Below are 27,987 nucleotides of genomic sequence, written 5' to 3' on the forward strand. Positions count from 1 at the left end.
TCGTGTCCGACTCTTCGTGACCCCATGGACCAGAGCACACCAGGCATTCCTGTCTTCCACTGCCTCCCGCAGTTTGGTCAAACTCATGCTGGTAGCTTCGAGAACACTGTCCAACCATCTCGTCCTCTGTTGTCCCCTTCTCCTTGTGCCCTCCATCTTTCCCAACATCAGGGTCTTTTCCAGGGAGTCTTCTCTTCTCATGAGGTGGCCAAAGTATTGGAGTCTCAGCTTCAGGATCTGTCCTTCCAGTGAGCACTCAGGGCTGATTTCCTTCAGAATGGAGAGGTTTGATCTTCTTGCAGTCCATGGGACTCTCAAGAGTCTCCTCCAGCACCATAATTCAAAAGCATCAATTCTTTGGCGATCAGCCTTCTTTATGGTCCAGCTCTCACTCTATACAGCTGCACAATTCCAGTTCTGATCAGAAACTTCCACATGCAGGTTAAGAATGGTAAGAGAAAATGTGTGGAAGATAGAGAAATAATATGGTATATTCATTGTTATTTTTGTTTTTTGGGTTGATGTTATTGTATAAATATGTTATTAGTATTTTTTTTGCTTTTAGGAGGTAGCAAAGTGGGTGAAAGGAGAATCACACCAGAAGCGGAAGTTGGGGGAAGCCTAGGAGGGGAGTGAGGAAGGAGTGCATGGTAAATGTTATGAATATGAGATGTATGTAATGAATGAAAAAGAAAAATGAGTAATTTTTATTTTTTTTAAAGAATGGTGAGGAAACATGGGGAGCAGGGATGTCAATAAATCAGGGCAGGTTGACAGTCGCTTTCTGCATGGTACTATGATGATATACAGTGATGTTCACATCAAAAGCCTGCTTCGCTCTGATTGCTTGAATAGAATTAGGGCGACTTTTCTTTTCAAAAAATGCTTTTATATGTTTTCCATCCTTGCTGCCCAAAGGTTTTAATACGGTTTTTCAGGCTAGAAGGAGAAAAGTCTAGTTAGGGGGATAATTATATTTTTTTAGGACAGTCAAGGAGGTGTGCGAGAAGGGAACTGTGTGAATACGCTGCATAAACACAGTATTCTTAAAGCACATTGGGAGCACACGTTTTGCCTCAAAGAGTTCTGGGAATTGTAGTTTACCTTCGCAGAACTACAATTCCCAGCAGTGCCCGGAATTCTTTAAGCGGGAGAAACGGCCTCCCAATGTGCTTCCGAGAGGCGCTGGTGGCGTTGGAAAGCCCTTAGCCCCGCCTCCCTCTGGCCCCGCCCTTCCTCACTGGGCCCGCCTCCTCCGTCAGAGGCAGAGCGCATGCGTGGTCGGGCCGGGTCGGCTGTGGGAGGACTCGGTCTCGGCTCTCTCCGCCCCTTGGTGCTCCCCGGCGGCGGCGCTTCTTCCCCCGTCCCCGGAGGAAGGTGAGCCGGAGGAACGGGGCGCAGGCCGGGCGAGAGGCGGGGGGCCGAGGGCGCCACCCTCCCGGGGTGGCCGGGCCGGCGCGGAGGGACGGAGACGCTGTCCGAGGCGGAGACGGCGATTCATGAGGCAGCCCTTGCTGCTTTGGGACTACAATTCCCATCTTTCCTAGTTAACGGGACAACCGTCAAGGATGATGGGAATTGTAGTCCCAAAACAGCTGAAGGTGCCTATGGCGTCCCCGGCGCTTCCCTCTTCCCCGCTCCTGCTGGGGCAGGTGGAGTCTGGCTCTCCGGACCCTGCCGTGAGTGACCCGGGGGGCTCTGGGGCTTCCTCGACGGAAGGTGAGCCGGAAGGACGGGGCGCAGGCAGGGCGAAAGGGGCCCCAGCCCGAGGGGGACGGAGACGCCGTCAGAGGCAGCGCTTCATGAGGCAGCCCGTTCCAGAGGCGCCTCCTCGGCCGGGGGAGGAAGGGCTCCCTTGGCCAGGACACCTGCGATCAGCATCGCCCCCCTTCCCGAAGAGATGTTGCCTCTTTGGCTCTCCCCCCCCCCCCCCGCCAGAGGGGTCGGGTCTCTTCTGCTGCGCCCCCCCCCCGGCTGCTGTAACGGCCCCCACCAACGGCTGGATTCTTCCCCATCCTTCAACGCTGCTTCGGTGCCTCCCTTGCAACAGCAGATTTTGGGGTTCATGGGAACCATAGCTGTCAACTTTTCCCTTTTCTTGCGAGGAATCCTATTCGGAATAAGGGAATTTGCCTTAAAAAAAGGGAAACGTTGACAGCTATGATAGGAACTACTGGGGAAAGAAGCAGTGACTTTGCATGAGTGTACAGGCGAAACTCGAAAAATTAGAATACCGTGGAAAAGTTCATTTATTTCAGTAATTCAGCTTAAAAGGTGAAACTAATACAGTGGTACCTCGGGTTACATATGCTTCAGGTTACACACTCCGCTAACCCAGAAATAGTGCTTCAGGTTAAGAACTTTGCTTCAGGATGAGAACAGAAATCGGGCTGTGGCGGCACGGCGGCAGCAGTAGGCCCCGTTAGCGAAAGTGGTGCTTCAGGTTAAGAACAGTTTCAGGTTAAGTACGGACCTCCGGAACAAATTAAGTACTTAACCCGAGGTATCACTGTATGTAAGATAGATTCATGACACGCAAAGCGAGATATGCCAAGCCTTTATTTGTTATAATTGTGATGATTATGACGCACAGCTGATGAAAACCCCAAATTAACAGGTTCAGAAAATTAGAATATTGTGAAAAGGTGCAGTAGCTATTCAATCCATAACACCTGCAACGGGTTCCTGAGCCTTTAAATGATCTCTCAGTCTGGTTCAGTAGGAAGGACAATCATGGGGAAGGTTCTGTATTCTGGATACAACTCAAAGGTTCTTCTGATGTACAGTGGTACCTCGAGTTAAGTACTTAATTCGTTCTGGAGGTCCATTCTTAACCTGAAACTGTTCTTAACCTGAAGCACCACTTTAGCTAATGGGGCCTCCCGCTGCCACCGTGCCGCCAGAGCACAATTTCTGTTCTCATCCTGAAGCAAAGTTCTTAACCCGAGGTACTATTTCTGGATTAGGGGAGTGTGTAACCTGAAGCGTATGTAACCCGAAGTACCACTGTATGTCTTAACACAGTACGTACGTATAACATGGTATACGTATAACATTCTGAAACTGGCAAGAGTGGATTCCCTAAAATGGAGAGGTAAGCCATTGCCGTAGTTGATAGGATAGCATCAAACAACCAGGACCAATCTAATTCATGCACGCTGTGAGATAAATGTATAAAAATTCAAAAAGTAAATAAATAAGATGACTAAAAATCAGCACAATATGAAGTTGATGTGTAGGCAGAGTGTTGTACGTAGCACAGTCAGATTTGAACTGGGGTTTGAATTTTAAAAAGAAAACTTGTTTGTTGGACTAAAGGATTCCCACCAACCCCTTGGAGTTGCCATGCTTGGTGCTTTGTCTCTCGCCTCTCTCCCCCTGAGGTTCTGCTGAATAAAAAGCATCACAATGCAATCACAATCTATTTTCCCTTCTGCTACAGAAAACCTTGTTTGTGATCACATAGACCCTAGCCTAAGTACATTATGCAATTAAGTTGGTTGCACAGTTCTTTGAGAGTTTAGGGTCCCAGTACGCCTGAAGGAGCATCTCCACCCCCTGAGGTCCAACTCCGAGGGCCTTCTGGCGGTTCCCTCCCTGTGAGAAGTGAGGTTACAGCAGGGGTCAGCAACCTAAGGCCCATGAGCCGCCTCCAAACTGAGGTGCCCACTTGCGCGCTGTGCTAAACTGGCACAGCGTGGTGCGGGGACTTGTTTCCACAGTGCTGAAAATCGCAGGTGTGCATGCTCATGCACACGCGTGATCTGGCCCAGGGAGGGATCTCCGTGGGACCGATCCGGCACAGGCAAGATAAACCTTGCTGACCCCTGGGTTACAGGGAACCAGGCAGAGGGTCTTCTGTGTAGTGGTGCCCATCCTGTGGAATGCCCTCCCATCTGATGTCAAGGAATAAAACAACTATCTTACTTTTAGAAGACATCTAAAGGTAGTCCTGTTTAGGGAAGTTTTTAATGTTTGATGTTTCATTGTGTTTTTAATATTCTGGGGAGCCACCCAGAGTGGCTGGGGAAACCCAGCCAGATGGACGGGGTATAAATAATAAATTATTATTATTATTATTATTATTATTATTATTATTTATTCGGGTTCATTATTGAAGCATATGGAGGAGAAAGGCAGCTTCCCAAAATAAATGAGAAGAATGAAAAAGGAAGATGTAGGCAGAGAGGAGTTGGAAACTATAGCTGAACATACAGTGGAACAAATATGAAGGAGAAGCTCAGCTCACAGCTGACTTAATCCTGCGGTGAGGCAGTTCTGTGCATCTCCTGCCAAAGACTTTAATTCAGTCTGAAAGCGGCTCTTGGGATTTCACTTCACTGCGTACCAGAGAGATTCCCAGCAATGCTTCAAAAGTGACACTTGAAATGACAATCCTCCTAGAATGGCGTGGTGCACCCAGGTATCTTGCTGTGTGCTAAATGAGCTGGAAATGGGTGTGCACAAGATGTGCCTTTTCTCTCTCTTGTGGCTGCCGCATGAAGAGAACAGGACCTTGCTTCTGGGTTCAGGAACGACAGAATCATCATGATGAGGTCCTTCTTTGGGGGATAGGGTAGCTGAGGGGCACCACCATTGTGACTGTGCTTCTGTTTTCGTGCTGAACTCTTGGTTACTTTTCCTGGATAGTTAGGAAGGAGATTTTCATCTTTGGAAATCTTAATCATTTTTCATTTGGAGTATCTGTAGATAGAAACATATATATGACATTCTGCCATTACAAACATATCAGCTTGCCAGATAGAAGTATCCCCTGCCATATACCCTAGACCAGGCTTCCTCAACCTCGGCCCTCCAGATGTTTTTTGAGACTACAATTCCCATCATCCCTGCCCACTGGACCTGCAAGCTAGGGATCATGGGAGTTGTAGGCCAAAAACATCTGGAGGGCCGAGGTTGAGGAATCCTGCCCTAGACAATTTTGGGGTGCATGCAGGGGAAGGAAAAGGGTTTTGTTGATATGGTTTATTAGGTAAATGGTGCCAATTTTATTTTAAATACTATATACACACTGTCTATACATCTACATACACATACATACATATGTACATACAGATACATGTAATCTGAGTCAAAGCAATGGGCATTGCACCTGAAACTTCCTTGGCAACAACACCACAGATACCTCTATAGAACGATTCAGATTTCTTCCCTATAATCGCTTTTTAGTGTAAGCGAGAGATGCTTAATAACAACAGTAAGAACTACAGATGACAGCAAAGTCATGGCCTCTGGGGAAAGTGATTTCCTAGAAGTATTCAACTTGGTACTTATTTGGCTGATAATATTTTTGAACTCCATAGGACAAACCAAAGCTGTATTTATGTTTTGCATCTACAACTGGTTGAGAACTCTTGTAAACACACAAAAGAGAAGTACTGACTCCTTCTAATGGTGCATCAATATGGAAATGTCCAGAAATGGTGCCAGTTGGATTCATTTTCATATTTTCCATATTCGTTATAGGAAGACATGGGACCCATTTGAGCTCCTGGGGTTAATTCTTAATGGCTGGCAAGTCTTCCAGTTAGACACATCCTCAGTTAGCACTTGTGTCCATTTTTTGAATGAGATCTACCAATGATGGGGAAAGGCTAAAGATGTGTTCCCCCTTTCTTTTACAGAACTGCTCGTGTGTGGCTGAAGTGAGACAGTGGTCAGTAATGGCCTGGCATATACCATCCACTGCCCTGTAAGTATTTGCAATACTTGGTCCATTTTAATTCTCAGTTTTCAGCACCACTCCCACCAATAATTAGCTGTTGGGAACACAATGTGGATCTTCCATAATTCTGGTGGCATTTAAATATGTTGAACTTTCAAAAACAAAAGTATTCTGGTGTTTGACAGATATAACCAATGTGACACCTGTATTCTTGGACTCCACTTTCTGTCTGTGTCCATTGACTCTGCTGGCTGAGGCTGATGGGGGTTGTTGTTTAGCAACATCTGGAGGGCATCCTATAGGCTACCCTGACCTATGATGTTCCTATAGCATTGAATATCCTTCCTTTTTGAGATTCCCAAAGACATGAAAAAGAAAACATCGATAGGAAGAAAGTAAACTTAAATTTGTGTAGGGCTTAAACCTTAACATAAGTGCCTTTTTCAGGCGGTGTGTAAACTTAAAATCAAAAGCTCAACTTACTGTTAGCAAGAGGTGTTTTTTGTTTCAATATTAAAATAAATGCAGCAGAACCAAAATTAGTTTAAAAACCTGAATCAATTCTCTCTCAGCTTCACCATTTGTCATCATTGATCAAAATCATCTTCTTCCAGGCAACAAAGGCTTTAAAATGACTACATTAATCCGGCTTTTTTTTAAAGTACAGTGGTACCTCGGGTTACGTATGCTTCAGATTACATAGGGTTCAGATTACAGACTCCGCTAATCCAGAAATAGTACCTCGGGTTAAGAACTTTGCTTCAGAATGAGAAGGCCCCATTAGCTAAAGTGGTGCTTCAGGTTAAGAATAGTTTCAGGTTAAGAACGCACCTCCGGAATGAATTAAGTACTTAACCCGAGGTACCACTGTACTGTTCCCAAAAGCGAGCTGAAGGAAATTTTGAACTTTATATAATCAGGGTATATTTATCTAGCATTTCAAAGAAGCAGGCTATCAAATTATAATGCAAAAGTCAGAGCTGATATACAGGAGTACCATATTTTTTCGCTCTATAGGACGCACCGGACCATAGGAGGGGGAAAACAGGGGTTTGTTTTTTTTTCTTGTTCTCCCCCTCTAAAGCAAGGTGCATTCAAGGTGCATTCACCCAAAGCCTCCGGAGCACAGCGGGAGTTAACGCTGCGCTCGGAAGGCTTCAGGCGGCTACCTTGGAAGCCTGGAGAGCGAGAGGGGTCGGTGCGCACTGACCCCTCTCGCTCTCCAGGCTTCCGTGACGGCAACCCGAAGCCTCTGGAGCATGGTAGGAGTTCCCGTTGGGCTCCGGAGGCTTCAGGTTCCTTTTGACCTGCTTTTTGGGGCTGTTGGGGGGAAGCGCTGCTTTCCCCCACCGCCAGCCCCAAAGAACAGGTCGGGGAACAGCCCCCGAGCTTGTGGGCCTGGCGGTGGTGGGAAGTGCTGCTTTCCCCCACCGCCAGCCTCAAAGATCCCTGAAGCCTTTGGAGCGCAGCAGGACCTCGCGCTGCGCTCCAAAGGCTTCGGATTCCTTTCACTGACCCAAAGCCTTTGGAGCGCAGCGCGAGTTCCCGCTGCACTCCAAAGGCTTGAGGCTTCGGGGACAGCCTTTGTAGCCCCCGCAGGGCAGCGGGGTGGCTTCAAACCACTCCCCTGCAGAGGCTTTGCACAGCTAACCCCAAGCCAGAACAGCGAGACGGAGCGCTCCATCTCGATCTTCTAGCTTGGGGACAGCCTTTCTAGCCTCCGCAGGGCAGTGGGGTGGCTTCAAACCACTGCACTGCAGAGGCTTTGCACAGCTAACCCCAAGCTAGAAGAGTGAGATGGAGCGCTCCACAGCGCTCCGTCTCCTTGTTCTGGCTTTGGGCTTAGCCACACAGCCTGCATTCGCTCTATAGGACACACATACATTTCCCCTTAATTTTTGGAGGGGAAAAAGTGCGTCCTATAGAGCGAAAAATACGGTATATTCATGTATTCACTGAAACAAGAATAAAGATCGCAGAAGTAGAACCTTGTCAGAACATAACGTTGCTAGGATGCTGTTTGGAAGCCAAAGCAGCACAGAACTAGGAAGTGTTTTGTGGGTTTGTAATCAAAGCTGTGCAGAAGAGCATGAAAATGGCCAAGTTGTGAATTCAATGATATTTCCTATCCAGTGGGCAAATCCAGCCCCTTGCAATGCAGGGATCTTGCCCACATCTGTCCTTGGGTGGACTCGAACCACCAGGCTTCTGGTTAACAGACACATTGAACTATTGCACCACAGAGATTTAAAGGTGTATTCTGCCCTTCGTCAGAAGATCTCTGGACAGTTAACAGCATAAAAATAGAATATTAAAACACAAAATGCATAAGAAAAACAAAAGCAGAACAAAACAATAACCCCCTACCTCCCACCATACATTCCAAAGGATGTTGGTCAGCCAAAGGCATGGTTGAAGATGTTTTCTTTTTTTAATATATTTTTTTCAATTTTCAAAATAACATTTTTCCTTTTATAGATACATATCTAATCCAATTTTTCATTAATTAACTTTCCCCATTTTTGATTTAATTTTTCCTCATCTTGGTGCCTGATCTTCGCGGTCAATTTAGCCGTTTCGGCATAGTCTATCATCTTAAGTCATCCATTCTTCTTTCATTGGGACATTCTCTTCTTGCCACTTCTGGGCAAGTAGCATTCTGGCCACTTTTGTTGCATACAAATACAGTCTCTTTTGCTTCCTTGGTACTTCTCCTACTACTCCTAGTAAAAAAGCCTCTGGTTTTTTAACAAACGTATTCTTAAACATTTTAAAAATTGCATTATAAATCATTTCCCAGAAGCCCTTTACTTTTTTACACGTCCACCACATATGAAAAAATGTATCTTCTTTCTCCATACATTTCCAGCATAAATTAGATGAATTTTTATACATCTTAGCCAGCTTTGCTGGAGTGAAATACCATTGGTACATCATTTTCATACAATTTTCTTTTCGTGAACTACAGGCCGTGAACTTTCGATTCTCTTTCCACAGCTTTCCCCATGATTCAAGCAGAATATTATTAATCTTTATTACGGTCCAGAGACCCAACAAATCATTACAAATCAATACACAATTCATACAGCCTACCTCCAGGTTAAACAAGCATTTTGTTTAGAATATAGGGCTCATTTGTTCTTGCAACCACCGATAAAAATTTTGCCACTGCTAACGTTCTAGCATTTGTCCGGTCTTCCAGTAGGAACCTGACATAGTGAGCCTTTGATTTTCCCGGGAAAGGTACCAGCAAGGGTAGTATCAGTTCAGCCCTGGCCTGCTCATATTTTGCACAATGCAACAAAATATGTTTTATGGAATCGATGTCTTGACCACACGAGCAAAGTCTGTCCTGGTAGGGAACTCTTCTCAACCTGCCATCCAACACTGCAGAGGGAAAGACATTTAGTCTGGCTTTGGTGAAAAGCCTTCGGTAGTTTGGTACTGTCAGGTTTTTAATGTAAGATGTTAACTTAAAGACATATTAAAGACAAGAATATTATAACCTATAACTTTTGCCCAGTGTATCATTACAGCTTTAACCTCTTCATCTTTCGTCTCCCATTCCAACAATAGATTGTACATTTTTGATAACAGTTTCTCATTATTTTCCAGTAATTCCTTTTCGAACTTTGAGCATTCCTTCCCAAAGCCTTTCAAAGAGAAATGTTTTCACCGGTGGCTTAAGTGTATAATGAAGCTCCCAGGTGAGCCTCCCAGGGGAGAGCATTCCTGCTATAACTCCAATGAAGTATCTCACAATAAGTGGAGGTGCAACACGAGAAGATGCAGCAATGAATCATAGAACTGTAGAATTGGAAGGGACCCCAGGGTCATCTAGTCCAACCCCCTGCAATGCAGGAACCTTGCGGCAGCAGGGAGGGAACATGTAAAATCGTTTTTTGAAAATAAGAATCTTCACAATTCCATTCAAGCAACCAGAACAGAAGCAGGCTCTTGCAGTGAACATCACTCTGTATATCACCACAGTGCAATGAAGAGCAAGGCAGAAAGAGCAGGGCTCAGCAAACCTTTTCAGCAGGGGGCCGGTCCACTGTCCCACAGACCTTGTGGAGGGCCGGACTATATTTTGAAAAAAATAATAATAAATAAACGAATTCCTATGCCCCACAAATAACCCAGAGATGCATTTTAAATAAAAGCACACATTCTACTCATGTAAAAACACGCTGATTCCCGGACCGTCCGTGGGCCGGATTTAGAAGGCGATTGGGCCGGATCCGGCCCCCGGGCCTTAGTTTGTCTACCCATAGGAGACTGTAAACCTCCCCTGATTTATTGACATTTCTCCCATGTTTCCTCACCATTCTTAACTTGCATTTGGGAGTTTCTGATCAGAACCGGAAGTGTGCACTTATGTAGAGCGCGCGCGCGCGCGCTCTCTCTCTCATATATCTCTAAGGTGGAAGGAGGAGTTTTGTCATTCCCAATAACAAAAGCAGCCATCGAAATGCCTGTGGGAAACCCACAAGAAGGATTCGAATGCAAGAGCCCTAAGGCATCTTCCAGAAGTCTATAACTGCTATAACAGAAGAGAACCACCACAGAAATGGCAATCAGCATCTCTTTTTATTTACAGCCCTAAGTTTCACATAACTTCCTCTTCATAGTCACAAGACTTAAAACGTCCTATTAATGCTTTTTAATTTTATGGGAATGCAGATATATGGAAACGTGGATAGGACAAGTTTATTCTGTAGGATTTGTAAGTCTTCCTATAAACAGAGTTGAACCTGTAAAAAAAAAAAAAGAATTTATTACTGGTTTCTTCAACTTCATTTTATAAATGGTCATACTGATTGAACTTAAATTTAATTATTTTTATAGAACAGAGTGGAGAGGGGATGTAGAGATGATTAATGAAAGTCAGTCACATATGGAAAGTGGAAATGGGAAAGATGTTCATTAGCAACCTTCACTTCTAGACAAAAATCATATAACTTTATATAACTGGGTTAATAGAATGAGGAACTGCTAATCAAGGAACCACCCTGAGATCTACGGATTAAGGGTGGCATAAAAATTTAACAACAACAATAAAAGAAAGAAAATGGTTTTGAATAGGGCATTCTCTTAACCTGCTGCTAAAAGGGAAATACAATCAATTTATTTGGTAACATGATGGGGAAAGGGGTGTGTGTGTGTGTGTGTGTGTGTGTGTGTACAGTGGTACCTTGGGTTACATACGCTTCAGGTTACAGACTCCGCTAACCCAGAAATAGTGCTTCAGGTTAAGAACTTTGCTTCAGGATGAGAACAGAAATTGTGCGGCAGCGGGAGACCCCATTAGCTAAAGTGGTGCTTCAGGTTAAGAACAGTTTCAGGTTAAGAACGGATCTCTGGAACGAATTAAGTACTTAACCCAAGGTACCGCTGTATATATAATGCTTCATTATATGTAATTTTTGTGTGTGTTTTTATCCTTGTAAATGGTCCAAGAACCTGGTTATATAAATATTTCAAATAATAAAAAGGAAAGGTCAGTAGTACAGCATCTGCTTGCATTCGGAAGCTCCCAGGCTCAGCCCCAGACATCTCCAGGTGGGAGAGAATCTTGCCTAAAACCATGGAAAGGGGCTGCCGACCAGTGCAGACAATGGTCTGACTCAGTAGAAGGCGGGTTCTCATGTTCCTACCGTGACAGCAGCTGTTCCCTTTTCTTGCAGTGTCTCCCCATGTGCTTCTTATCAACCTGGGTTCCAGAAAGAAGGTGCCCTGCAGTCTGTTTAGTTTACATATCAAAGTCCTGGAGCTAAAGTTCTGCATTGTCTCTTTACCTCCAGTGCTTGTGGGAAACCATTCATTTATCTGAGCTGACTTCAAGATGGCGGCGAAGGCAGCAGCCTAGTTAACTTCGTCTGCTTTTAGATTAAGTCTTAAGTAGTTTTAAGTAGTTTTAAGTAGTTATTTTAACCCCCGCTGGGCTTTTATTGTTTTATTGTTTTAGACTAAGTTTTAAGTAGTTCTAAGTAGTTTTTTTTAACCCCTCTGGGCTTTTATTGCCTTATTGTTTTATCACCTGCTTCGAGCTTCAGCCTTGCTGCCTTGCCGCACCCCCGCTGTGCATTTACTGCTGTGGAGCTGAGTAATCTTCTGAAACGAGTGAGTGGGGAAGGGAAGAGGTCTGGCCTGACTCCCCTGCCGTGAAGGGACCCCCGTCACTGGAAAGGGAAAAACTCAAGGTGGGTGATCGGAAACACCGAAAAAAGGGTTGAAGCAAGTCCTCTACGAGTCCCGTCTGAGTTCCATCTGAGTGAGTAAGACCGTCTTCAGCAAATCAGGCTGATAAAGAGGCTCGGCTTGGAAAATAATTACCATCCTTCACCTTATATCAATTAACCCCCAGCTTCTATCAGCTTTTATCAGTAAAAGGACACTGGGAGCTGACGGAAGAGCTCTCAAACCTTCCTCCCTTCCTCCCTCTTCCAGCTCCACCAAAGAAACATAATGAGAATCAGTGCTCGCTGATGAGCTAAGCAGGAGAAAGCTGCAGATACACCTCTATTCATCCATTGGCCCTGCTAATTAGGCAGAAACACTGGGGGACAACTGGCTTTCTAATAGGAAGACAACTACCCAACATGGTCCTCACCAGAAAGATATGTAAGGAGTTGGGTATTTTGCCAGATACGCCACTTAGCCCCCCGGGACCTGGAAAGAGACAAAGTAAAATTATAAATTACTTCCCCAAGAGGGAGGAATGCATGAGTGAACAAATTGAACCAATTATTGATGAAGTCACTCCTCCCCCCCTTACCTATCTTGACCGGTCACATTACTTCAAAGAGCTTCAACAAAACTCTGGAAACATAAATCCCCCAAGAAGCCTGGCGCAAGAGCTAGTTCTAGCTGAAAAACTTGAGGAAAATATTTCTGTCACCTATAATCAGCGGCCCCCGGCAGAATTAACAACATGCCACCAAGACCAGGCGCCCACTTCCAAATATACTCAAACTGAACTGAGTGATGGCCATTTTCAGGCCCACTTCCAAGATATAAATACAGACCTCTCCAACATAAAAAATTACTTGACAATAACAAATGGGTTATTGCTGACCCTTGTGGAAAATTTTATTCCCCAACCAAAAGAGACAACAGCAACTGATGCACCCCAAGTACATAAACCAGATGAACTTGTGCATAACCCAGATGAACCAGTGAAGATGAGACAAGCAGTAACAACCAAGAAACTGCAAAAAAATAGACCAAAAGCCCGGGAAAAGAAAACTAAGAACATTAAAACAACAAGGAAAATAAAGATAAGCCGACATAAACAATGGCAGAAATTATTTAATCTACTCCCATTGGACTCAAATAAATCTGCTGCACGAGATAAAAAAGAGAAAGGCAGGAAGGGGAAAAAGAAGGCAACGCCAAAGCTAATGGCTAAGGTGGCATCTCTGAACCAGAATTTAGAACTAAATGGGAGGATGGAAGCAACATCCCAGAGCTCTGGTAACAGTTCACTCAGTGAGCCAGATTCTGGGGGAGAAGTGGTCCCTAATAATGAAGGCAGCAAACCGCTTAGCAAATCGGGAAAGGGGGACGATGCAACGCCCAATCGCGATGACAACACTATACAAGATGGGCAAACCTTTACTCAGGCAAGATGTTGGAACCTGATTTTAAATCCCCAAAAATTGGTATTTACTAACTTCCCAAAATCAAAGGGCTTCCTTACAGGGAAAGATCGAAGAATGAGCTCTTTGAACATTCTGAATGATATATTGCCAGGAGCAGTAAAGCCATATGACATTATTTCTGTAGATTATTTGCATCATGATGGTTGTTCAGTGAGAGCAATGATCACATTTAGAGACCAGAACCTGGCCAAGTTTATCTACAGATCAAGATATATATTCCTAAAGGCCCAGATAAAAATTCTCAGATTTTTTGAAAACAAGGCACCACTGAATCCCCTTCTGGAAGCTAAGCACGCAAACCCTAGTAAGGAGAAACAACCTCCCAAAACCCGACCTGGTCTCCAGAAACAAGAGCTTCAAAAACTAAAAAGGAAAGATGCCCACCTGCAAGACCTGCAATTTCAAGAGAATGAAGATGAGGATCTTTTCTCCGTGGAGGAAAATACCTTAATTAGGCAATTTTGCCATTTTCCATCCCCAATACGGACTGAAATATTAGAAAGATTGGATATGCTAAGAATTAAGCTGGCTGGGAGAGATATAAATGGGGAGATCAATGTGGACGCCCATAAAAAGGACCAGACTTCCTTTAATTTGAACCCTATACAAGAACAAAACCCAGCGGCCTGTCGGCCATGTTACCTTCAGACAATGGCTGAGATTAACCTACCCCCAATTAAGGAAGCCCAGCACACTGAAGAGAACACTACACCACCTCCAATAAGGAGAACCATCCCTAAGGTGAACTCACCAGGCTCTTGGGACAAGCTGAGGTACCTGGATGAGGCAGAGTTAGGCCACAATCAGGTACCGGAAAAATACCTACGGAAAGAGATAACACACTTCAAAGGCCCGGTGACCACTAATGTCAGTATTAAACAGTTAACAGCCGAAACTATAGAACACTTGGCTAGTCTGCCATGTATGGAGAGCAATGGGCCGGCTCATAAAAGAGTAATCCCTAAAAGCACCTTGGGAAATAATTGACAAAGATTAGACCAGAAACAAACACCAGCCGGCTCCCTATCTCCGCGGAAATCCGACATCATTAGATATGAACAGACTCAACCCTCACTCACAAATCAAGCAAAAGCAGTTCTTTCCTTGAAAGATGCACCCAACCCATCCCAGAGCCTTAAAATTGTCTCCTGGAATGTTAACGGCTGGGCGACAAAGCAAATGGATCCTGAAGCAATGAATTTCATCTCTTCTTTCGACATTGTGTGCCTCCAAGAGACCTGGTCCCAACAAAGTATCGCTCTCCCAAACTATTGCTCCTTTAGCTCCTGTGCTCGTAAACTAACCAACAGGGGTCGCCCCCAAGTTGGCCTCGCCTGTCTTATTTCAACCAGCTTATCCCTCACTGTTTGCGAGGAAATTAAATCTTCCCCTTACTTTCTCACTATAAAGATCCATCTCCCAAAGACCAAAAGCCCATGGTTGATAACTACAGTATATCTGCCCCCAGCAATTAATGATTTCGACCGCAATGAAAGGTGGTCTGAACTTTCGTCTTGGCTCCATGATCTTCAAACAACTAACCCAGGACTTCCTCAAATCCTCTTAGGCGACTTTAATGCAAGAATAGGTCCCAATGACGATGATATAGTATCTCCCGCAGCACTCCTGGACAATCCCCTGCAGCCCCCCTGGGGAAACAGACGCTCTCTTGATCCTATAACAAATGCGTCGGGGAGGCTGATGGCCCAATTGGCCATGGAAAACGATCTCTGCATCGCGAATGGTAACATTACTCCCTTGTCCTCGCAGCAATTAACGTGCATCACTTCCCGGGGAACCAGTGTTGTCGACTACATTTTACTGACGCCGGAGCTATTCTCAATTTCTACAAAAATGGAAGTGGCTGAATATTTTGGTGGTGACCACCTTCCACTGACTCTATTGTTAAACCTAATAGAGCCAATTTCAGTCCCCTCAAACTATAGAACCACGGTACAAAGCCACCCTGTATACAAAACAAAGAAATGGACAAGCCTCAGCTCCTCTCTTGCCCTGGACATACAAAAATCATTTGATATGTCTGCAGTTCCCTCTGACCCAATCCTGCCCGCTGATCAATACCGGAAATTACTTGATGCTTTCTCAACAACTTACATAACCACCGCCTCGCCTACTCACCAACGCCTCTTCTCTGAATCGCCTTGGTTTGACAAGGAATGTAAAGCCCTAAGAAGGCGAATTAGGAAAATGGTCAGAATCATCAAATTTTCCAACGACCCCCAAACCCGTGCAAAGCTCATAGATATTAAAAGGACATACAGAAACATGATTCATTGCAAGAAACAGCAGCACATCCTTGAGGCTTGGTCCACTCTTCGTTCGGCTGTAGAGAGGCATGACTCCCGCTCCTTCTGGCGCTTAGTTAGACCTTCGGCACCATTCAATCCAGCTACCCAGATTTCCGCTGATGAATGGATTGCCTACTATTCAACCAGTTTCGCTTCTCCAAATCATCTTACAGATCTCCTTCAATCCCCGTCGGACCTCTGTTCCTGCTCTCTTAGTCCCACTTCATCAATAAACTTTACTTCAACTCGCATTTTCAACATCATAATGTCAATGCGAAGGAATAAGGCCCCCGGCCCAGACATGGTCCCGTTGGACCTTTTCCTGTCTGATCCTCTTTGGTGGAGCAAACACCTGACTCCTGTATTCACCGCCATCTCCTCCGCCCTAGACATCCCCGACTCCTGGAGAGAAGCTATAATAGTTCCGATCTTCAAAGGCGGCCAGCCAAACATCCCCAGGAACTATCGCCCCATCAGTTTATTATCCATCCCGGGGAAAATATTTGCCGCTGTTTTACTGGAGGAACTTCTCTCATGGGTCCAGGAGAGGAACATTCTACCGCTAGAACAGATTGGTTTCCGAAAGTCAGCATCAACCATGGACCACTGTCTAACTCTCTATCACCTTGCCAGTAAATACACTGCACCAAGGCAAGGCCACCTATTTGCCGCTTTCATGGACCTGGAGGCCGCCTTTGATTCCATTCCTAGGCAGAGATTATGGTCCAAACTTGCCCATCTGGGAATTGATCCGCACCTCCTCTCCCTAATTATTTCCCTTTATTCAAACACCACAGCTCGCGTCCGAAGTGGTCCCAACGGCTCCCTCACTACTCCATTTCCAACGGCCAAGGGCGTCCGACAAGGTTGTCTCTTGGCCCCTCTACTGTTTAATCTCTATCTTCATGATGCAATTTCCACTTTGAAGCTAGCATCTAAGTATCCTCCTCACTTAGCAGGCCACCCCGTTGCTTCCCTTTTCTATGCTGATGATGCCGTCATCTTATCCAGAACAGCTGCGGACCTAGCAAATGCAGTTAATGCATTTATCGCCTATTGTAAGGCGGAAGCTCTTAATATTAATTATAAAAAATCGAAAGTCCTCCACTTCACTCGTTCCCGCAAACTCAAGTTGGAGCCGCTTAAGATCACAGGTGGCTACTTAGAAAAGGTAAAAGCCTTTAAATATCTAGGCTTAATTTTCACTTATAATCTCTCCTGGACCACCCATCTACAATCTGCCTTTCTCGCTGCAACCACGACCTCTAACGCCATTGTCCGATTTTACCACCAGAAGGGCGGCAAACACCTTCCAGCAGCAATTCAAATATTTAATGCCATAGTTGTCCCTAAATTATTATATGGATGCGAAGTATGGACTACAGCAATATCAGGTAACTTGGACCGCCCACTTCATATGTTTCTGAGATCTCTTTCCGGCGTCCCGAGATGTGTCTCAGGTGCAGCCCTACGACTCGAGTTCGCCCAGCCCTCAATTGTTAAACGAGCATGGAGTCGAGCCATTTCCTACAGCTTCCACCTATTAGCATCGGATGCTCGAATTAGAGGTGGTTTTTCCAATCTGATCCTAAGAGATATTCATAATTCCCCTTGGAAAACTACAATTAACCTCAAATTCCGCTCTCTTCTCAATTTGAATTGTAAAACTGTTCTTAACTTAGAGTGTATCAGCCCGGCGGCCCTACCTCCAATTAAAAAGAAACTACAGCAACTTGACTTCTCTAACACAGCTTCCTATGCAAGAGGGCCGTGTTCAGGCCTAGCCCTAGCTATTCCACCCCCTGAAGGGATCCCTCTATACTGCTTCACAATTTCTTCGGAGGCTAAGCGAAGGGCCTTTACCTGTGCCCGTCTCAACTGTTTTCCTACAGCAGTTCTGTCGGGTCGTTATTCCAGAGTTCCCATCGCAAATAGAACATGCACCTGTAACGACACGGCCCTGGAGACTATGGAACATGTAATGCTCTTCTGTCCTAACTGGACAGATGAAAGATCTCGGTTTTTAACTCCCCTCGTGAATAAGCTTCATCTCCCAATCCAGCCTTGGATAGTGTCCCTCCTTTTGCAGGATTCTGATTGTTGGATTACCGAGATGACAGCTAACTTCCTGCTTAGTGTGATGAAGAGGAAAGCGGCACTAACTTCTTCCTTAACACCACAGCTGCAGTCGATACGCCGCACAATCGAACGAAGTTCCATAGTACAAGGACAATGGAGTTAGGATAAATCTGAGGAGCTGAAGGACCCTTTAACGGTCCTCCTCCAGCTTCAGCAGTTTTTTTTGTTTGTTTGTTTGTTTGTTTCTGTACTATCTGTCGCTCAATGTTTTAAATCCCCTGTCGCTTTAGTAACCCCCCCTTCCCCCCCCTCTTTTTTTAAGTATTCGCCCAGGAAGATATCTACCTTTACCTCCCCACCCCCATTTCATGTTGTTATTTTAATGTATATCATGCTATGGCCACACGGCTAATGCAATAAAATCTATTGATTGATATCTGAGCTGCAGTCCAGTTAGGCTCACTGAAGTTAGAAGACCATTTCAGGGAATGAATAATAGTTTGAACTGATGCAGTGTTCCTCCTAAATATATATTGCACCCTTCAGACCTCCTGCTCATGGGGAGAGCCAGGATTTATGTTAGGGGGCAGGATCCGCAATCCTGTACCCACTTTATTTGGGAATAACCCCCACTGAAGTTAGCAGGGCTTACTTCTGAGGAGACATATATGGAGTTATGCTGTAAATTAGTCACACTTTCATAAATCAATGGGACTTAGCTAGCTGTGACTGATTTCAACAGAACCAAAGTGAACACACCAATATATGTGCATTCACAGAATCTTAGAATTGTAGAGTTGGAAGGGACCTCAAGGGTCATCTAGTCCAACTGCCAAGGCACATTCTTAAAGAATTCTGGGCACTTGTTAAGGGTTCTGGGCAGTTTGTTAAGGGTTGCTGGGAATTGCGATTCTGTGAGGAGTAAGCTACAGTGCCCAGAATCCTTTGCTGGAAAGAATGTACTTTCTTTTTCTTTTTTTTATAAATTTTTTATTGGTTTTTCACATTTTATAAAGACATAACACACACGTAAAAGACAAAGACAAAGAACATGTATAATTTCAAAAATCTTACTTTCTTAACTTTGGTCCTTGACTTCCCCCCACCCCCCCTTCATACATCCCAATTCCCATAATTATGTCAGCAGGTTATTATTTTCCCTCCTTACCATGTTAATATTACATCTTTTGTAGAAGATTAAATTCTATCCTAAGTTGGACTCAGATTCCCTTCCATCGATTTCCCATTTTTTATTAAACATCAATCATATTGACTAGACCCAAAAATCGTAAGTGTTTTTAAAATTCTATTTTCCCCCCCTCCCATCCCCGGTTCGTCCCTTCCCAAGTACATGTCCACAATAACAGTTCTTAGCCTGGATTCCTCACATCCGAAGCCTTCAAGTCTCTTTCAGTCCCTCTCCGCCGGTTTTGTTGGTAGTCCTTTATGTTGGTCTTCGGATCTCGAAGGAGTTCTGTCCCAATCAAGCCAGGTTTTCTTCCCACAAGAAAACTTAGAGACAACTGCTGCAAAAGTTCCACCAGTCCTTCATATTCAGAATGGAGGCCCCCATCATATTTCTTCTTTCTTTTAAGTTCTTGAATTCCAAGTACTCCAGGGGCCTCCTCCTTCATCTTTCGCATCTTTTGCAGATTTGTAATCCATGTAATCCAAGGGTCTTCTTGTTTATAATCCACATGTGTAGGCTTCTGGTTGGTACTTTCCATCTGTGCTTTCTCCTTTCCTTGTTTAGTCTCCTTCAGTTCTTGAGATATCTGTTCCGGTTCAGCTGCAGATTTTTTCTCATTCAAATCCTCAATACATTCAGCAGAGCTGCTTATTCCAGAAATCAAGGTCGTGAGTTGTTTATTCATAGCCAGACTCTGCTCTTGTAAAATTCCCACAAAGTAAAACATTCTTTCTATTTCAGCTAGTAAATTTCCATCCGCGGCCATTGTAATGTCTCAGAATTCCCCCTAGAGGGAATCTGGTTACTTAGTAATCTTTTCCCAACAGTCCTTTGCCTCGTTCTTTGTTTCTTTGTTTCCAACCACTTTAATTCAATTGTATCACATTTAGTCCAGGGAGATCTTAAGTAACACGCTTTTTTACTTTAAATTGCCCGTTTGACAGCTTTGACAGCTGTCAAACTCCTTTCCTCTTCAACAGGCTCAAAGGCAGGACGCTCCCGGGCCCGGAAGGGGGGGTTACACACAACAAGAGAAAAACTTCTAAAATTCCACTCTTACACTCCAGCTCAAAACTTCTTTTATCAAATCGTGAAAGTTAATGTCTTTTTAACTCACCCCAAAGGGGTAGGCTCTCCAACTTAGTTCTCCTGCTATTGCTTTAAATCGTCTGCAGAAGGGGGGGTGCGGACTTCCCTTTAACACATCCCCCGGTCGTATCAAATTCACAGATAGATATTTTAAAGTCCGAATTCCAATCTACTCACGGGTTGCTTCTTTTCGGGTTCCGAATTTAAGGAAAAAAGTCAGCGCTCTTCAGCCATGGCACACGGCTTCGCTCCGCTGGGGTAGCGGTCTACTCCCAGCACCACGCCGCTCTCCGTACCCTCTCCGTAGCCTTTAAAATGGCTCTTCGTGGGTCGGGGGGCGCTTAAGGTGCCCACCGAGTCACCAGGTCCGCAGGCATCCGCGCCTGCGGTTTTTGAGGGTCTCCGCGTCGCCGTCGCGGCAAGACCCGTCCCCAGCGGAGCCGATTCCCTCCGGAGCTCGGAGGGAATCCGCCATTAGCTGTTCGCACCAACCCGGAAGTCAGGAAAGAATGTACTTTCAAGGTGTAGCATGCGCATGTAAAACCCGTTGAAGTAAAGAGCATGGAATGAAAGGGGGTTAACTCACAAGTAAGTCCCCCTGTATGACTTGTTTTGTTTTTATATGCTTTCACCCCAGGACGGGTCCACGCTGTAAGGCGAAGTTCACAACAGCCTGCACTGCTCACTGAAAAGCTGTTTCTCTGAAGGCTGCCTTACCATGCGCGCTGTATCCCGGAGAATGCTGCAGTTGGGCCAATGTGCTCCCTTGTGTCCAGAAGAAAGAAGAGAAGGCTAGCGATTATAACTGTTTTAGGGACTTTGTTATATACCTTGAACATATCCTTGGAAATAGACATACCTTCATATTGTCCTGAGTGTTCTTCCTCCCACCATCTTCCTCCAGATCAGGATGGCAGGAGGTTTGCAGAGCCTACATGGACACAAAGAGCCATATGGGATATTTTTATTTTTCTGAACCTCAAAATAGGCCTCAGACAGTTACAGAGAGACCTTTCCTAAGTAACCTTAGGGACGTATATTAGAACTCAGACCTTTTGCATATTCATACATTTTTTTAGATTCATACAATCCATATTTATGAATGGCCAGTTTATAACCATAAGGCTAAAATTGCGCAGAAGGGGGAAGTAAATAAGGCTGGGATAGAATGAATGACCACTGGCTGAAAACTGATTTACTAAGGGTGAAATCCTAACTGCACTTACCTAGGAGTAACAGCCACTGCTCACAGTCTTCTTCAAGGTCTTCTACGATTAGGTCTTCTGAATGGAAAAGAAGAGAAGGCTGGCAGTTAGAGAGACTTTCTTATATACACTGAAAATATTCTTGGAAATAGACATTCCTTTCATGTTGTCTTGGGCCTTTCTTGAGCTCCTCCAATGAAGGAGCTCTTCCGCCATCTTTCTCCACATGAAGAAGGGAGGAGGTATGCAGAGCCTACAGGAAAAACAAAGAGCCACATGTGATATGTTTATTTTTCTGATCCTCAAAATAGGCCTCAGACAGTTCAGAGACCTTAGGGACTAATATTATTCTGAAATCTGTAAGTCCAATGCCAAGTAAGTTTGATAAATGTCGTTTGGAACGCTGGGCACCTTTCCAGTTTGGAGTTTGATCTGGCCTTCCACAAATTGTCATGCAGATCTTTTTGGGTTGGAAGATTAAATAAGAAGAGTTTGTTGCAAGAGCCTCTGCACGTTCTATGTCGAGCTTAGGGGTCTGCTCTTGTTGTCGCCAATTCACTTTGGTACTATGGTGTTCTGTTAATGCCTGCTTGTTTACTGATAAACTGTGGGCCTCTTTGGATAATTGGGTTATTTGAGAGGCAATACCTCTAATTTGTTGGAAGATATGCTCAACCGTTCTTGCAATTAGAGTTAATTGGGTGCTCTCCCTACTTGTTATTCCTTCCTCTCTTAGCGGCACAGGATCAACTTGCCCCATTGCTGGATCCAGTTCCACGCTCTCACCTTGAATACTCTCCCCACACTCACAATCATCTTCAAGGGGAGAAACACAGTTTTTTGTTGGAACTATAAAAGCAGATTTGTTTAAAAAGTCCTCTATTTTAGATTGTTTGGGAACCGGTGAGAGAGCTACATCCTCTGGGTCCCTGTAGCGTTTACTAGCAGGCATAGCGTCGCTGTGGGGAGTAAACAAGGAGAGGTTTTGTGATGGCTTGTGAATGCTCTCTGCAAGAAATACCTCTGCTCACTCAGAGTTCATATATACAGTCTTTATTTTACATATGTACAAGCAGCACGTTACAATCATGCATCCGAATCCTCCGGCTCAGATTCTGGGAGTGCCTTATGCCTGCCCCTTCTCCAACAGAAAAGGCGTGGAATTTTCATGTGATGTCTCTGTTCCCTCCTCTTTAACACTCTCCTTTCCTTGGCAGACGGAGCAGGCATTGTTTCACTGTCTGTGCCAGGACTTTCTGTGTGGTGTTGAGGCTCTGGTCCAACATCTGTGAGCTATCCCTCCTCCTGGCTTTCCCTTCTTTCCTCCACCGCCACTTCCTGCCCCCCTTCCTCTGCCTGTCTCTGCTCCTCCCCTTCATTCTCCGGCAATACCATGACAGGTTTCCCCAACCAAAAAAGAGAGAAAAAATAGAAAGTGCTCAGTTTGTTCAATTTAAGAGCTTCTCCGTGTGGAGACTGCCAGGAGTTCCAGGAACAAAGTATAGAAGGCAGCTGGTGGCCTGCCCAGGATGCTTCACAGAACTTGCCCAAGATGTTTCTCATAGCATAGACAAGAAGGTACTGTTAGAATCTCAGTAGGTTGGCAAGTTTAAAAGTAGAGAAGTAAAAAAAGGAAAAATTACTTCCCTGGGTGGCAATCAACGCTAATTACAGTCCTGTTATATGCGGAGCTCCGAAGCCTGCTTGCTAAGCCATCGCCATCTTGGAACCTTGGCCTATTCTGAAATCAACATCTATATGCTGAAGGGTCTTACCTTTTTTGTCCTCTCAAAGAGGGGTCCAGAGGGGGAGGCCGAGGGGGAGTGGGTGGGCAAGGGGGAGGTCTCTGGGATAGGCGAAATTCTGTTCTTTCTTCCCAATCAGGAAAACACTTTGCTGAGTCTGCAAAGCCTAAAGAGAAAGAGAAATGGGGCTCACTGTTAGTGCTCTCTAACGCCTCTATGCTCAAGATGAATTCTCTATCATCAAAGAATTTTGATGTTGAAAGAAATCCTACTTGCATGTCTTCTCCTTTCTCTCGCAATCACAGAATGATCCAAGCATAGGAGATCCCAGGCCTTCTAGAGCTCTGGCGACCTATGAACCAGCAGAGGGAGGTGTCACAATGAACCTTGTGACCCAACAACCCTGGGCCCTGAGAAAACTAGCAGCCACAAGGACTGCTCCTATTAAGTGACACTACTAAGTTTTCTCATATGACTTTTCTTCCATTTTCCACTTTTGATAAATACGCAAAATGTGCCTATTTGGATTCCAGCTGTAGTTGTTCCTGCACCTACTGAGCACTAGCTGTCTCCTATACCTGTCTTATACCCTCCAACATTTCTCCCATGAAAATAGAAATGTCCTATTCCATTATGATGATGATGATGATGATTCTGACTGGCTTGCCCCAGCCACTCTGGAAAGTTTCCAACATATACGAAAACATAATAAAGCATTAAACATTGAAAGAAACCCTTCTCTATACAGGGCTGTCTTCAGATGTCTTCTAAAGGTTGTATTTTTACTTGCCTCCTGGGCTTGGGGGTCACATAACTTCATATGCTCCAACATTTCTCCAGTGAAAATAGGAATGTCCTAAGGTCTAAATCACAGAGCCTAGGGCTTGCCGATCAGAAAGTCGGCAGTTTGAATCCCCACGACGGAGTGAGCTCCTGTTGCTCAGTCCCTGCTCCTGCCAACCTAGCAGTTCGAAAGCACGTGAAAGTGCAAGTAGATAAATAGGTACCACTCCGGCAGGAAGGTAAACGGTGATTCTGTGCGCTGCTCTGGTTCACCAGAAGTGGCTTAGCCATGCTGGCCACATGACCCGGAAGCTGTACGCCGGCTCCCTCGGCCAGTAAAGTGGGATGAGTCCCGCAACCCCAGAGTCATCCGCGACTGGACCTAATGGTCAGGGGTCCCTTTACCTTTAAGGAAAAGAGGGTCATTCTGGGGACAAATCGGAAACCGGGATGGCTTCTGTAAATTTGGGACTGTCCCTTGAAAATAGGGACATTTGGCAGGTCTGCTGAGGTGCCCAGATGGGAGACCATCAGGGAACCCATGATAAGGTGCTTAGAATTATAGAGACAAAAGTACTGTGCAAATAAATAAATAGACACACCAGGTTTGCCTCGTGTTGCGGGGGCTCTAAGAACAATGCCATGCTTGTGTGGTACAACAAGAAAGATTTCAAAAATATGTGTGGAACGTTGAGGGAGAAGAAGAGAGGAGTATTGTCACTTCGCACATCATTAAAAATCCCATACACATTATCCAGTAGACACCTCTGGAAGTTGCGCAGCAATGGCCGCCACATCTTGCTGGGCTACAAAATTCCCACCAGTCCCAGCCAACATGGTCAATGGTCAGGGATGATTGGAGTTTTCCTCCACTAACATCTGGAGGGCACCACATTGGTTACCCCCCCCCAAGTATTAGGATGTTTAAACCTTAATGTCTTAGCGCTCAATTCCCCTCCCACCGCAGTGTGTTTCACAGCTCTTTCCCACTAGCTGTTGACATCAGCATGGTTTCCTTAGTGTCAGATATGTTTCTCTTTGTGCATGCACCAGGGGACATTGACAGGCCAGGGATGTCTTTGCCTTATGCAACTGGTGTTCACACCTTGACTAGAGGCTTAAGGACTCCACTCCATTTGAGAAACCATAGCAAAACAGTAGGATTTTAGAACAGGATACATAGGCATTCTGGATGTCCATTGATCAAGGGATTAAAAACCCAGCACTGGAAACAGTGAGTGCACACAGCAAATGGGACTGTGAACACAGGCACAGAGAAGGTGGTATTTTTACAACAGAAGTGCTACTTAGAACATCAGGATTCAGCCTACACAATCCTCAGCAACAAAAGTTACCGCAGCACATCCTTCATTTTTATGCTTCATTCCAACTCTGGGATTTGGTGCAGATGATTTCAGTATCTCTGCATTGAGAGCACCATCTCCTCATGGCCCCTCCTTAGTGGCTTTCTGAGATCACAGTTTTAGGCAGGAAATTTAACGGGCTGGGGTTTTTTTTATGTTTTAAAGGTTTATAATGGTAGTTTTAATATGTTAATTGTTTAAAAATCATACCCTCTAACATTTATCTGATGAAAATAGGGACTTTCCATTCCATAATGATAATTTTCCTATTTATACCCCACATATCTTATGGGGTTGCCCCAGTCACTCTGGACAGCTTCCACCATATATATAAATATAATAAAACATTAAACATTTTTTAAAAAACCTTCCCTATACAAGATTGCCTTTAGACGGCTCAGGGGTCAGATAATTTCATATGCTCCTACGTTTCTCCACTATTCCCTACCCTGGTGTTGGCAAGTAATAATAATAATAATAAATTTTATTTATACCCCACCCTCCCCAGCCAAGACCAGGCTCAGGGCAGCTAACAATCGATATAAAAACAAATTGATTGAAATACAACTTAAAAACAAGATTAAAATACAACATTAAAGCATTAAAATGCAGCCTCATTTCAATGGAAACTCAAATCAAAAACTTTTGGGGGGATGAAAATATCAGGTCTTCACCAAGGCTAACTATCCAGACTGGTCCTACATGGGCCAGAAAAAAGCCAGGGAAGTCCCCAAATAGGAGTTCCATCACAAGAGGAGAAAGGAAAAAAGAAAGAGGGGGAGGTTACAGTATTACAGTATTACAGAAAGAGGGGGAGGTTACAGTATTACAAATTACAGTAGTCAAGCCTGGAGGTGGCCATCGCATGAATCACTGTACTGCTAAATGCCTCATTATTTGCAAAGAATGTGGCAAAATAGGTCAGGAGGCCATTTGTTTTCCTCTAGCTCAGTGTAGTCTGCCTCACACAAGCAAAAGGACGGAGGCAGGAAAATGCCCATTTGGCAGCTACAGGGGCCTTAGGGAAGTGGGAACGGCGCGAACGGCAATGGCGGTCCTCTTCTAACCGGGAGAGGAGGCTCCGCAGGCAACGGGTCGTCCGCTACGGCGAAGCGGAGACCCACTTCGGAAAACCCCAGGCGGCAAGAGCCTGGGGTCCTGAGGCTCGGTGGGCGCCTAGAGCGACCCTCCAAGTGCAGAAGGAACCCCGTAAGGGGCTCCGGAGCACGGAGGGGGGTTGCGGCGCTGTGAGCTGTTTCACAGCCTGAGGAGCGAAGCCGCGCTGCTACTGTCGGTGAGCGCTGATCCCTTTTCCTGCTAAATTACGGATCCGGACGAAAAAGCAACTAATTTGTGAGTAAAAGACTGAATCACTTGAAATTTGAGATTTTAAAAGGGAAACTTGAATTGGCTTGAACTTGGCTGTGAGCGGAGAGACGTGGAAGCAGGAAGTCCGTCTTCCGCAGCCATTGAACTTGAAAAAAAAGCAATCAGCTGGAGGAGTGGAGGCTGAAAGAAAGAGACTTTAAGTTTTACAGATCTAAGCATCTATTTGAACTTGCATTTTAAAGTAAAGACTTTAAGTTAAAGATTTGGGATTTCTATTTGCACTTGACTTTCCTCCTCTTATTGGATTACAAATTAAAAGGTGAAACCCAGAGTCAGGAGCTGCCTGAGTACTAAGGGAGCTGTCAGTACTGCAGATTTGGATACTGTATATTGGAACTTGAAACAATCTGAGGGTATTGAGACCTTTTAAATTTGAAACATTCTTTTTGGAGATAAATAAGCACTGTCTGCAACAAGGTGACCATTTATAAACTCTGCTAAACATTTGTATTTGAAGGTTCTTGGACATTAAATTAGACTCTGAAAGACAGATTAAGCTCCCTCTAGAGGATTGGATTATAACAGTGATTTTACATACACTTTTTACTTTCGATTCCTTTGCTGTTTGCTTGCTCTGGACCTTTCCATTCCCATGGGAACAACTCAGTGTGACCTTGACTGACAGATAACGTTGGAATGAGTGGCACAAGAAAAAGAGGGAGAGCTAAACAAACAACTCTAACAACTCTAACCTCAGCTTCACAGACACGCAGATCATCTGTGCCTACTTTGCCCTCAGAAGTGGAGGGTGAGGGCGAAGCAGAGCAGTTACAATTGGAAGATATGGCCTCAGGAGCATCTGCTTCTGTACTAGACAAAATCTTTGAAAAATTGGAAGCTTTGGACAAGAAAGCAGATGCGCAATCAGCAAAGATTGATAAAAATACAGAATGTCTAAATAAATTAACCACACAAGTGGCACAGAATGCACAAGCAATTGGACAGCTAACGGAGGCCTCAGCAGAAAATCGGAAATTGACTGAGGACACCAGACAAAGATTTGAAAATTTAGAGCAAGAGGTAAGACCACTCACTAAACAAGTTGGGGAACACCAGATTTATCTCTCGATGATAGAACTGCGAAACCGTGAGAACAACTTAAGGATTAGATCACTACAAGAGGCAGAAGAAGGAAATCTAACTGAGTTTTTGACCAAAGAATTCTCCAAGTTCTGGAACTTGGAAGAAAAGGACTTTAAAATTGTGTCAGCTTTCAGACTTGGAAGATTCATAAAGAAGGAGAGGCCCAGAGACTGTTTGATAACATTGAGATCAAAGGAGGAAAGGGATAAGATTTTGGGACTACACTTTGTAAAATCACTGGAGGTGTTGGATAGAAGAATTGAAATTTATAAAGATATCCCAAGATTACTGCTTGACCTTAGAACCGCCTATTCTGAACTTGTTAAACTACTAAGGAGCAACGCAATTCCATTCAGGTGGGAATTTCCTCAAGGATTATCTTTTACCTTTAGAGGGAGAAAG

The 27,987-nt window shown here is 44.6% G+C and overlaps 2 long non-coding RNA genes across 2 annotated transcripts; one reads left to right on the forward strand and one right to left on the reverse strand.

The window, feature by feature from the left end:
- The first annotated feature begins 1,258 nt into the window (after positions 1–1,258).
- LOC308473650 lies at positions 1,259–20,885 on the forward strand. The gene is made up of 3 exons (XR_013984141.1): positions 1,259–1,377; positions 5,646–5,713; positions 20,654–20,885. It is a non-coding gene; the product is annotated as an uncharacterized lncRNA (long non-coding RNA).
- LOC308473645 lies at positions 10,258–22,988 on the reverse strand. The gene is made up of 3 exons (XR_013984131.1): positions 22,196–22,988; positions 20,603–21,653; positions 10,258–10,440 (listed from the first exon to the last, which is right to left on the reverse strand). It is a non-coding gene; the product is annotated as an uncharacterized lncRNA (long non-coding RNA).
- Between the last annotated feature and the right edge of the window lie 4,999 nt (positions 22,989–27,987).

The sequence above is a fragment of the Podarcis pityusensis genome (genome assembly GCF_964106645.2).
Source record: "Podarcis pityusensis genome assembly, chromosome: 3".
In the NCBI taxonomy this organism is placed as follows: domain Eukaryota; kingdom Metazoa; phylum Chordata; class Lepidosauria; order Squamata; family Lacertidae; genus Podarcis; species Podarcis pityusensis.